Source organism: Cetorhinus maximus, chromosome 32, assembly GCF_964194155.1.
Source record: "Cetorhinus maximus chromosome 32, sCetMax3.hap1.1, whole genome shotgun sequence".
Taxonomy (NCBI): domain Eukaryota; kingdom Metazoa; phylum Chordata; class Chondrichthyes; order Lamniformes; family Cetorhinidae; genus Cetorhinus; species Cetorhinus maximus.
The window spans coordinates 2,974,349-2,986,964 of record NC_135910.1 but is presented as its reverse complement, the minus strand read 5'-3'; the positions used below and the strand labels follow the sequence as shown (position 1 = coordinate 2,986,964).

Here is a 12,616-nt window from a genome sequence, read left to right as displayed (position 1 = left end):
CATAAGAAAGGGAAACAAAGATAGAAATGAAAGACAGAAAGTAGAAAGCAAAGTAGAAGGCAATGGAAACAAGGGATAGCAGCAAATGGGGCCACAAAAAAAGTGTAAAAATGTTTAAAAAGGCAAGTCTAAAGGCACTGTACCTGAATGCATGGAGCATTCGCAATAAGGTAGATGAATTAATAGTGCAAATAGATGTAAATGGGTACGATATGATTACGATTACAGAGACATGGCTGCAGGGTGACCAAGGTTGGGAACTGAATATCCAAGGGTATTCAATATTTAAGAAGAACAGGTAAGAAAGAAAAGCAAGTGACGTGGCATTTAAACCAGAGTGGCAGGGGGATGGGAACCTGAGCGAAGACATAAGAAAGGGAAACATAAAAATAAGATAGAAATGAAGGATGTAACCGTGCAATAGTGATAAAGGATGTTGGCTCAGAAAATCTAGATATAGAATCAGTCTGGGTGGAGCTAAGAAGCAACAAGGGGCAGAAAACATCAGTGGGAGTTGTCTATAGGCTTCCAAACAGTAGCAGTAAATTAGGGGATGGTATTAAACAGGCAATTAGAGATGCATATAACAAGGGTGCTACAGTAATCATGGTGACTTTAATCTACATATAGACTGAGCAAACCAAATTAGCAATAATTCTGTGGTGGACGAATTCCTGGAGTGTGTATGAGATGGTTTTTTAGATCAGTATGTCGAGGAACCAACTAAGGAACAGGCTATTCTAGATTTGGTTTTAGGCAATGAGAAGGGGTTAATTAGCAATCTTGTTGTGCAGGGTCCTTTAGGGAATAGTGACCATAACATAATAGAATTCTTCCTTAGGTTGGAAAGTGAAGTAGTCGAATCCGAAACTTGGGTCCTAAATCTAAACAAAGGAAACTACGAAGGTATCAGGCGTGAGTTGGCTAAGGGGGATTGGGGAACTTCATTAAAAGGCATGACGTTGGATAGGCAGTGGCCAAAATTTAAGGAATGAATATATGCATTGCAACAGTTGTACATTTCTTTCTGGCTCAAAAACACAACAAGAAAAGTGGCCCAACCATGGCTAACGAAATAAATTAAGGATAGTATTAGATTCAAAGAGAAGTTGCTAGAAAAAGTAGCAAGCCTGAGGATTGGGAGCAGTTTAGAATTCAGCAAAGGAGGACCAAGAGATTGATTAAGAGGGGAAAAATAGAGTATTAGAGTAAACTTGCAAGGAACATAAAAGAAGGCTGTAAAAGCTTCTGTAAGTATATAAAAAGAAAAAAATTGGTGAAGACAAATGTATGTCCCTTACAGTCCAAAACGGGAGAATTTATAATAGAGAACAAGGAAATGGCAGAGCAATTAAACAACTACTTTAGTTCTGTCAGAGGAAGACACAAATAACTTCCCAGAAATACTAAGGAATTGAGGGTCTAGTAAGGAGGAATTGAAAGAAATTAGTATAACTAAAAAACAGTGCTGGAGAAATTAATGAGACTGAAAGCTGTTAAGTCCCTAGGGCCTGATAACCTACATCCCAATGTACTAAAGGAGGTGGCCATGAAAATAGTGGATGTGTTGGTTGTCATCTTCTAAAATTTGGTAGACTCTAGAACAGTCCTGGCAGATGGGAGGGTGGCAAATATAACCCCGCTATTTAAAAAAGGAGGGCGGAGAAAATAGGGGGCAGAATTTTCCGCTCGGCGTGTGGGTACGTACCCGACACACTCGAGCGTGAAATAGCGCATGATGACATTGGGTGAGCATCCCGATGTCATCACACATTCACGCAATATTTTGGTCGGCAGGCATACACAAGAGTTGGCAGTGCGCCCGCTGACAATTAAGAGGCCTATTAAGGCCATTAAATCATTAATTAACAGACGTTGGTTGGCGGGCGGGCAAATCAGCTTGGCGGCTTTTGCATCTTTGAGGAAACCTCATCCACGAGGTTTACGACATTAATTTTAAAAAGTGAAAATGTTTTGACAGAATTTTTATTGTGTATATGTGCATGTGAGTGAGTCCTATGTGAGGACTTTTTTTTCAGACTTTCATATTATCTATTTTTGATTTTAAAATTCTTCAGCTCCCTAAGGCAGCTCTGTGCACACTCCCCGGCGCCTGCACAGAATTTAGTGCTCGCCCTCCTCCTGCCCGCCCCCCTTCCCCCACCCCGGTAGCGCTGAGCCTTTCAGCGCGCCATTCACTGGCTGGTTAATTAGCCAGCCAGCGTGAAATCGCAGTTGGGGGCCGATCACGGACGGTGGACTGTTTTCCGGATGCTCCCGGGCTCACCCACCCTGCCCGCCCAACGACCTGAAAATCCTGCCCAGGGAATTACAGACCGGTTAGCCTAACACAAGTGGTAGGGAAAATGCTAGAGTCTATTATAAAGGATGTGATAATCAGGGCACTTAGAAAATATCAACAGAATTAGACAAAGCCAACAAGGATTTACAAAAGGGAAATCATATTTGACAAACCTACTGGAGTTTTTTGAGGATGTAACTAACAGAATAGATAAGGGAGAACCAGTGGATGTGGTGTATTTGGCTTTTCAGAAAGCTTTTGATTAAGTCCCACATAAGAGGTTAGTGTGCAAAATTAAAGCACATGGGATTGGGGGTAATATATTGGCATGGATTGAGAATTCGTTAGCAGTCAAGAAACAGAGAATAGGAATAAATGGTTTTCTTTTGGAATGGCAGGCAGTGATTAGTGGGGTGCTGCAGGGATCAATGCTTGGGCCCCAGCTATTCACAATATATATCAATGATTTGGATAAGGGAACCAAATGTAATATTTTCAAGTTTGCTGACGACACAAAACTAGGTGGGAATGTGAGCGGTGAGGAGGATGTTAAGAGGCTTCAAGGCAATTTAAACAAGTTGAGTGAGTGGGCAAATACATGGCAGATGCAGTATAACGTGGATATGTGTAAAGTTATCCACTTTGGTAGAAAAAACAGAATGGCAGTGTATTATTTAAATGGTGATGGATTGGGAAATGTTGATGTACACAGGGACCTGGGTGTCCTTGAACACCAATCACTGAAAGCAAGCATGCAGGTGCAGCAAGCAGTTAAGAAGGTAAATGGTAACAAAAACAAAAATACCTGGAAAAACTCAGCAGGTCTGGCAGCATCTGCAGAGAGGAGCACAGTTAACGTTTCGAGTCCGAATGACCCTTCAACAGAACAGAGTTTTTCCAGGTATTTTTGTTTTTGTTTTGGATTCCCAGCATCCGCAGTTTTTTGCTTTTATCTTAAGGTAATTGGTATGTTGGCCTTCATTGCAAGAGGACTTAAGTACAAGAGCAAGGATGTCTTACTGCAGCTATATAGGGCATTGGTGAGACCACACCTGGAATTTTGTGTGCAGTTTTGGTCTCCTTACCTAAGAAAGGTTATACTTGACATAGAGGGAGTGCAGTGAAGGTTCACCAGACTGATTCCTGGGATGGCGGGATTTTTTTGATGGCAGGAAGAGAGATTGGGCCGACTAGGCCTGTATTCATTGGAGTTCAGAAGAATGAGAGGGGATCTCATTGAAGCGTATAAAATTCTGACAGGGGTGGACAGACTGGATGCAGGGAGGATGTTTTCTCTGGCTGGGGGGGTCTAGAACAAGGGGTCACAGTCTCAGGATACGGGGTAGGCCATTTAGGACTGAGATGAGGAGAAACTTCTTCACTTAGACAGTAGTGAACCTGTGGAATTCTCTACCACAGAGGGCTGTGGAGGCCAAGTCACTGAATATATTTAAAAAGGAAATAGATAGATTTCTATCTCTAAAGGCGTCAAGGGGTATGGGGAGAGCGCGGGAGTATGGCATTGAGATAGAGGATCAGCCATGATCACATTGAATGGTGGAGCAGGCTCGAAGGGCTGAATGACCTACTCCTGCTTCTATTTTCTATGTTTTTATGTCTCTATGATATGACCCTGATCACAGAGCGCAAGCCAGCTGCCCTCGACCGAACAGGAGTCAGACATTCTCAGAGGCTGTGTGAAGAAATATAGAGTGTCCTCACTGCATGTCATCATCATCCACCTGCAATCGAGCAACTATTAGGGTCTCCACTGCATCTCCATGATAGGGGCATTATCACAGAGGTTATGTGCGTTGCCATAATCCAGACTGGAGTCAAACATTCATAGATGCATTGTGAGGATCTATGTTGTCTCCTCACCGCATGTCATCATTATCTCCACAAACCTAGCAAGCTATGAGGGCCTCCCGAGCGTGCCTGCCTCGTCTGGCCAGTGCGAGGGCCTCATGCCCATTATCATTGCCTTCGAGCACCTCCTCACCCTCATCCCCGTTGGTGTCCTCTTCATTGGTGGAGACCTCCAGCTCCTCCATTCCCTCCTCAGCCAGCTCCTCTCCCCGTTGCAATGCCAGATTGTAAAGGGTGCAGGAGACGACGACGATGCGTGACTCCCTCCGTGGACTATGTTGCAGGGCTCTCCCAGACCAGTCCTTGCACCAGAACTTCATTTTCATTTGATGGTCTGCTCCACCAAGTTGCGAGTTGCAGCATGAGCCTCTTTATACATTCGCTCTGCTGCAGCCTGAGGCCGCTGCATGGGTGTCATCAGCCACATCCTCTGTGTCCCTTGTCCCCGAGGAGCCATCCCTGCAGCCTCTGTGGACCCTGAAAGATTTCAGGGATCTGTGACTGAGAATCTAGGAGTCATGCACACTCCCAGGAAACCGTGCGTAGACCTGCAGGATGCGTTTGTGTTGGTCGCACACCAGCTGTACATCCAGCGAATGGAATCTCTTGCGGTTGACATATTTGACCATGTGTTGCGATGGAGATCTGAGTGCCACATGAGTGCATTCGATCGCACCCAGCACCTGTGGGAATTCCGAGATCTGGGCAAATCCAATCGCTCCTGCATCCTGGCTCTCCTGGTCCCGGCCAAAATGCACAGAGTTGTGTGCTCTCGCAAAGATGGCATCCGTGACCTCATGGATGCATTTGTAGGTGGAGGCTTGTGAGATCCCACAGAGGTCACCTGTGGAGTCCTGAAAGGAGCCACTGGCGTTGAAATTGAATGCCACGGTCACTTTCATTGGCACTGGCAGTGGATGCCCTCCATGTCTCTGTGGTGCCAAATCCTGCAGGAGCTGACAGATGTGGTTGACCAGTTTCTTAGACATGTGCAGTCTTCGGTGGCACTGGTTCTTGGGTCATCTGCAGGAATGAAAGGCGGCGTCTATGGACCCTGAGTCTAGCTAGGCATCGACCAGCAACTGCTCACTGTGGCTCTTCGGCAGTGCGTTTAGGAGCCCCAGCCGCCGCCCTTTCTTCCAGAGGGTGCTGCTCCTTCCTCTGCGCAGCCAGGCACCTCAGTCACTCTCTTCCCCATTGTTTTCACTCTCTGTAAGCCACCAGGCACACAGCTAGGTCACCAGGCTCCATGATCCTGATGCACTCCTCCTGCAGGATGAAAGAGAGAGACACATGGGCTGGCATGGGTGTACTAAGAACCTGTCTTGGTTAAGTCTGAAGGCCCCTTAATGCATCCTGGAGAGTGCTGGCCACCACTTGGATGGCCAGAAATTAGTGCGTTGCATGGCTGCCTGAAACCCCATCCACCTCCACCTCATTCCACCCAACCGATTGGTGGCAGCTTTTCCCATTGGACTGCATGTTGTGCTCTCAGTTCAGGTGCAGGCATTCTCCTAAGCAAGGCTGCCCTGTTAGCTTGAACCATGGGGAGACTGGTCCAAACCGGGATGATGACATTGCAAGGGGCTGTGAGCATCTCCAGCAGTGACTGTTCCACAGCCCAGCTTTAGCAAGGGGATTATACAATGTGCCCAGTCGTCCAACTGTTCCGCAGCCCACTAAAATGCTCATTAGTTTTCAGTCTGTGCTTGAGGGGTGAAAAGCTCTGGAGCACTTGGTCGACTTTGATGCCTCTGTGTTGCATGAGCGGGCAGAAAAGCTAGAGGCCCAACTCCAATCATATCAATGTGACTGCTCCTGAACTGTCTCAGCTGCAGAGCAATGGTCACTTTATACAAGGTTTCCCTAATGAGTGGCCGCTTCCCTTGCTCTCCACCCCCAGCCACTCACTTGCTTCAACCGGAAGGCAGCCCTTGCAGCGCCCCCCCACCAATGTGTCCCAACCTTAAAGCCCAACAGGCGACACGGGCGAGCGCTCTGCAACATTATTGTGTACTCCCCTGAAAGTGCAGCCCGCCAGGTGCACGCCTTTTAAATGCTGTTGTGAAATATGTCGGCGTGAGTGGGCAGACAATCCAGCGGGGGGGTGATGACACACAATTCCGGCAGGCTGGGCTTATACTGATATGCTGATGTATTACAATGAGGTTCCTGACGTCCAATGGCGAGAAACGCGGCCCTTAATTGGTCCGCCAGCATGAAATCGCGGTCCGGTACCGATCGCAGGCGGCGGGTGGCTTCCTGACCTACCCCACCTGCCCCCATTGAGCCTGCCCGACAAGGGCAAAATTCTGCCCTAAGTGTCTATTCCAGGCTTCACTATATTGAAAAAATATTCTCATTCATAAAAAGCAATTTACGACGCTTACATTCCTTCAACTACATGAAACATTATAACAACAAGCACTGGAATTCATAGTTCCACTTCGAAGATTCTATAACCATTTGTAGATCTCAATCAAACTGTGAAGTGGCAGGCACCCTACTGTGATAATGGAAGGTTATGAAATCAGCCATGTAGCAGTAATTTGGTAATGGGAGCCATCTAGCTTATATCAACAGACAGAGTGAAATAGCAAGCAATGATTTTTTTGTTAAAACTCCAGACATCTTTTTCAAAGATTTAAAGGCAGGGGATTTAAATGATTTGACAGCCCACGAGTCGTGTTTCAGAAACCTGGGTGATGAAAATTGCCCCTGAATCAAGGTAGCAGCACATTTAAAACTGCAGCATTTTAAATGTGCTGCTGCCTCTGTGAATTGCAGACACGGGAAATACTTCCCATCCCCATTCCACCACCCCCCAGGTGAAAATCGAAAATGGAGGGTGCTGGATACTGGGGCAGGATCCCCAGAATCAGAGATCTGGTGCCATTTTGACTAAGGCACAAAGCCCTTTTGACTCAGCGACAAGTTGGGCCTTAGTTTCTTGGCCATCACTCCCTGTGAGCACACTCCTTTCTGGGCATGCCATGTCGGACAATCAGCCCTACACTTTAATTACTGTGTCTGTTGACTATCTCTCTTCAAACTCTTGGCCAATATGGCTCAGCACCACATTTACCAGTCAACCCACTGCAAACCATCCTATGTGTGCATTGCTCTGCAATACGTAGAGAAGCACTGGTCATTGGAGGAAAGATAGAAGGAAAACTGATGGATAAGGTCCCTGATGTTATGTACTTGTGACTGTTGTTGCCTCCCAAATCTGTGTCCATTAAAGTACTGAAATGGCCCTTATCAAATTCATAAATGGCATCCTATGTGATTGTAACTATGGCAAACTATCCCCCTCATCCTTTTTGATTTGCCTGCAGCTTTTGACAAAGTTGACCATACATCCTCCTCCAACACCTTTCCATTGTCATCCAGCTGGGTAGAAGTGCTTTCATCTGGTTCCATTGTGTCTATCTAATCATAGCCTGAGAATCACCTGCAGTCATGTCTCTTCCTGCTCCCATACCATTACCCCTGGTATACCCCAGGATCAGTGTTGGCTCCCTCCTATTTCTCATCTACATACTGCTACCTGGCGACATCATCTGAAAACACTGGGTTAGTTTTTATATGCATGCCAACGACACCCAGCTCTACCTAACCACTATCTCTATTGACCCTTCCATTGTCACACTGCTTGTCCGACAAGTTAATCATTGGGAAGACTGAAGTCAGTGTTTTTGGTCCCTGTCACAAACTCCATTAATTAGCCTCCAGGCCATCCTTCACCTAGGTAACTGACTGAGGCTGAACCAACTTGTTTTCAACCTTGACATTCTAACTGAACCTTATCTGAGCTAAAGCCCTCATCTGTGCCTTTGTTACCTCTAGACTCAACCATTCCAGTGCTATCCTGATTGACCTCCTGCCTTGCACCCTCTGTAAATTTGACCTCACCCAAAACTCTACTGCCCAATATTCTAACTTGCACCAAGTCACCTTCACCCATCACCCTTTCACTCACTGACCTACTTTGGCTCCCAGTCAAGCAAAGCCTCCATTTTAAAATTCTCATCCTTGTTTTCAAGTCCCTCTATCGTCTCACTGATCCCCATCCCTATAATATCCTCCAGTCACACCACCCCCCAGGATCTCTGCACTTCTCTAATTTGAGGATCTGGGAAGCAACAACACATTGAGGATTTTGTAAAGAAAAGAGATTTTACAGATGAGGCTGTGCCTTATCTCTTTAGCTCTTTAAGTGACTGAAGAGAAGCCTAATGTTTTTATTTCAAGTGAATTCTTTATTTCCAAGCTACCATGTGAACTGACTCATTGTTCCACATCCCACAGCAGATGGAGCTCTAGATGCAGGTAACTACCCAACATGAGCTCCACACTCAAAACAAAAACAGAATTACCTGGAAAAATCCAGCAGGTCTGGCAGCATCGGTGGAGAAGAAATCAGTTGACGTTTCGAGTCCTCACGACCCTTCGACCCTTGAGGACTCGAAACGTCAGCTGATTTCTTCTCCACCGATGCTGCCAGACCTGCTGGATTTTTCCAGGTAATTCTGTTTTTGTTTTGGATTTCCAGCATCCGCAGTAGCTTTTAGCTTTTTGTTTTTATGAGCTCCACACTACTGAGTATCCAAGCAAGTGCTTCAGCTGAGCAAACTGTCTGATGACTGGACACGTAATTACTTGTGTAAATCATCTGAATATTCCTATGCAACCATCTTAGAAATTAGAAATGTGTGTTTGAGACTCATTAAGAACAAGTCTCCGCATTGGGAAGCTTTACTCAACGTATCTGCAGGGCAGTTTAACAATAAATGTTTGATGGAGATCTGTGTTTCAAACAGCTTTTATTAATTTGCGTAAAACTCCTCCTGGATCTGGTACAAATGAGGTTTTATTGTTTCACCAACACCGGAAGAAGTTTGAAGGAGGCTGCTTTCCCTTACTGATAACAGCCTGCGAAGCGTTTCAACAACAACAGCTGCACGTATTTACACAGCAACTTTAACATGGGCCAGAATTTTCCGCTTGCTGGATAGCTGCGTGGCAGACACGTTCGAATGTGAAATGGTGCCTCACCATATTTCGTTTGGTGGGCACGCTCAGAAGATGGCACCGCGCCCACCCAACAGTTAAAGGGCCAAATAAGCCCATTTAAAAAGCAATTGACAGCAATTTTGAGTGGCCCGTGAGCTTTTACGCTTGGCACACAGGCCACTCGGCCAGGCGGCCTTCACGGTTTTCATGAATTCTATATCCAGGGCAGGATAAAAGGTCTATAGGGACTTGGTAAGGTGAGTAGTTAGGAGTTTTGATGTGAGTTGCTTGGAGTTGGTGCAGAGATCATTTCTGGCATTTTTCTGGTGTTCTGCAGAGATCTCTGATTTGTCAGCACTTGCAGACGCTTTCTGCCGAGAGGAGCCTTCAGAGCAGAAACTGTGCAACCCCCATTGGGACAAAAAACAGGGATTGTGTACTCTGCTGCAGGGACCTCCTTAGAAGGAGAGGAGAGGGCCAGAATGGAGGGGGGGGTTACTTGCCCACAGGCAGCATGCCAGAGTTGAACCTATGGCTGTGAGAGGTGCAGCCACTGGGGGCGGAGAGCCACCATGAAGAGCAAAGCAGAAGATTCTGGAGAAGGCGCCACTACCCAGCAGGCAGAGTCTACAGGCAGAGATCATGCTCCCTGGACATGTCAGGGGTTCAGTGTCGAAGAAAGCTCTGCCTCTCCAGGGATACTGTCACCTCCATATGAGAAATAATCGACCCTGAAATTGCATCCAACTGTGTAGGTGGCCACCCTGTGCCAGTGGCTCTGAAAGTGACAGTGGCCCTGAACTTTTATGCCTCCAGTTCTTTCCAGGGGTCAGTAGGAGCTCTCTGTGGTTTCTCTCAATCAGCTGCCCACAGCTGCATTAAGTTAGTCACAGATGCACTGTTCCGAAGGGTCGGCACCTTTGTTCACATCAGGACTGACGAGGCCAGCCAGGCAGAGCGAGCCAGAGGATTCGCTGCCAGAGCTGGATTTCCTCGTATCCAGGGAGTCATTGGCTGCACGCATGTGCCCATAAAGGTGCAAGCGGGTGAGCCAGGTGTCTTTGTCAATAGAAAGGGCTTCCACTCTCTCAATGTTCCAGTCATTTGTGACCACAAGAGTCCGATACTGCAGGCTTGGGCCAGGTATCCAGGAAGCTGCCATGATGCCTCTGTCCTCCGTCATTCCCGGGCGCTGAGGCTTTTAATTGCTCCGGCATGCTTGGAAAGCTGACTCCTGGGGGACAAAGGCTATCCGCTGGAAAGGAGGCTGATGATGCTGCTGAAACACCCGAAGACTGCAGCTGAGGTCATGCCTCCACAAGGGCAGTCACTGAGAGGGCCATAGGCCTACTCAAGGTGAGGTTTCACTGCCTTGACCTCTCAGAGGGATCACTGTAATATCCTCCTGATTGCTATTGCTGTTGTATGCTGCACACTGCACACTCTGGCTCTGTGGTAAAGTGGAGTACCATGTACCTTTAAGAGAATGCAAGTGGACTAACCATGTGACAGTACTGACCAATCACTGTACAGCATGGACTCCTAGCTAACTGTACGTCTAGAGCTGGAGGTGGTTGTCGGAGCACGCAAGGATTTAGTGCTCTGCCCTCTGTTGCAATAAACAATCACAGTTTGTTATTATGTTGGTCTCTCTCTGTTATTGATAGTGAGCATCAACTAACAAGTATATATGAGGGCGTGCAATTCGAGTTGACTTGACTAGTGAACTGATAGACTCAAGACATAAACGGTCCTGTCAAGGGGAATCCATTGGAGGATGAAGACAGCAATCCTGCTCCACAGGTCGCAGAGGATGAATCGAGTGCTGAGTCTGAGGGGGAGACTGAGGAGCCCCAGGGTGAGGAGCAGGATCCCAATGTGAGGAAATTGGGAGGCAGGGAGACCAGGGAGGCCTTGATTCAGAGGACTTTCAGTTAGGAATCCAAAGCAAGGAGTCAAAGTAATAATCAAGGCAAAGATATATATGCACCATTACGCACGTGCCAAGGAAACATTAGTCACCCATGAAACCCCCTAATGTGACCATTGTAACTTAAATTTCCATTTGCGAGTGCTACATCTTGATGCTTCCCTCTCGCTGGCAGCTGGATTGGAGGTAGGGGCTGCTAACTCCGATGGCCCATCGACCTTGATGACCTTGGCGGCCATCCTCTGGGTGCTGGGGCCTCTGAAGGGTGGGAGAGTCCAGCGCCATGGCTGGGCACTCCTCAGTCATCATGGACTGTTCAGATGTGATGGTCACTGGCGGAGGGGCGGAGGAGCTGCTGCCATCATCAGGAGTGGCCCGAGAGGAGATTGCAGCTGTAAACTGCTTCAGAGGAGCATCATCAGACACAACTTTCATTATGAAAGGATAGGCTCACAGTCTGGATGGCAACCCTTCTGTAAAAGAGAAGGACACTGACAAGATTGTTTGGTAAAATATTTGAGAGTGAAAGATGATGTGAGGGAAATCCAGGCGAATATAACAATGCAGAAATTTCAAAAAAGACTATTTATCCAGAATGGTCTTTGTCAGATACATACATGTTTAATATTCGTTCGTGACCTCGACAATATTTGGTTTTCTTTTATACCTTATACTTACACTGGATTACAAGTGAATATTCAGATTACGCGAGTAGTATGGTCTGAGTGTATTCTGGTCCGTGTTCACTCTGGTCCATGTTCACTCTGGTCCGTGTTCACTCTGGTCCATGTTCACTCTGGTCCGTGTTCACTCTGGTCCATGTTCACTCTGGTCTGTGTTCACTCTGGTCCATGTTCACTCTGGTCCGTGTTCACTCTGGTCCATGTTCACTCTAGATTGTATTTACCATGATCTGTGTTCACTCTGGTCCGTGTTCACTCTGGTCCATGTTCACTCTGGTCCGTGTTCACTCTGGTCCGTGTTCACTCTAGATTGTATTTACCATGATCTGTGTTCACTCTGGTCTGTGTTCACTCTGGTCCATGTTCACTCTGGTCTGTGTTCACTCTGGTCCATGTTCACTCTGGTCCGTGTTCACTCTGGTCCATGTTCACTCTGGTCCATGTTCACTCTGGTCCATGTTCACTCTAGATTGTATTTACCATGATCTGTGTTCACTCTGGTCCATGTTCACTCTGGTCCGTGTTCACTCTGGTCCATGTTCACTCTAGATTGTATTTACCATGATCTGTGTTCACTCTGGTCCGTGTTCACTCTGGTCCATGTTCACTCTGGTCTGTGTTCACTCTGGTCCGTGTTCACTCTGGTCCGTGTTCACTCTGGTCTGTGTTCACTCTGGTCCGTGTTCACTCTGGTCCGTGTTCACTCTGGTCTGTGTTCACTCTGGTCCGTGTTCACTCTAGATTGTATTTACCATGATCTGTGTTCACTCTGGTCTGTGTTCACTCTGGTCCATGTTCACTCTGGTCTGTGTTCAC

General features: G+C 46.9%; 1 protein-coding gene across 2 annotated transcripts in view; it reads left to right on the top strand.

The window, feature by feature from the left end:
- LOC144671460 (synaptosomal-associated protein 25) overlaps positions 1-12,616 on the top strand; it is a 222,086-nt gene that overhangs the window by 173,679 nt on the left and 35,791 nt on the right. The gene's annotated exons all lie outside the window — the stretch shown is intronic.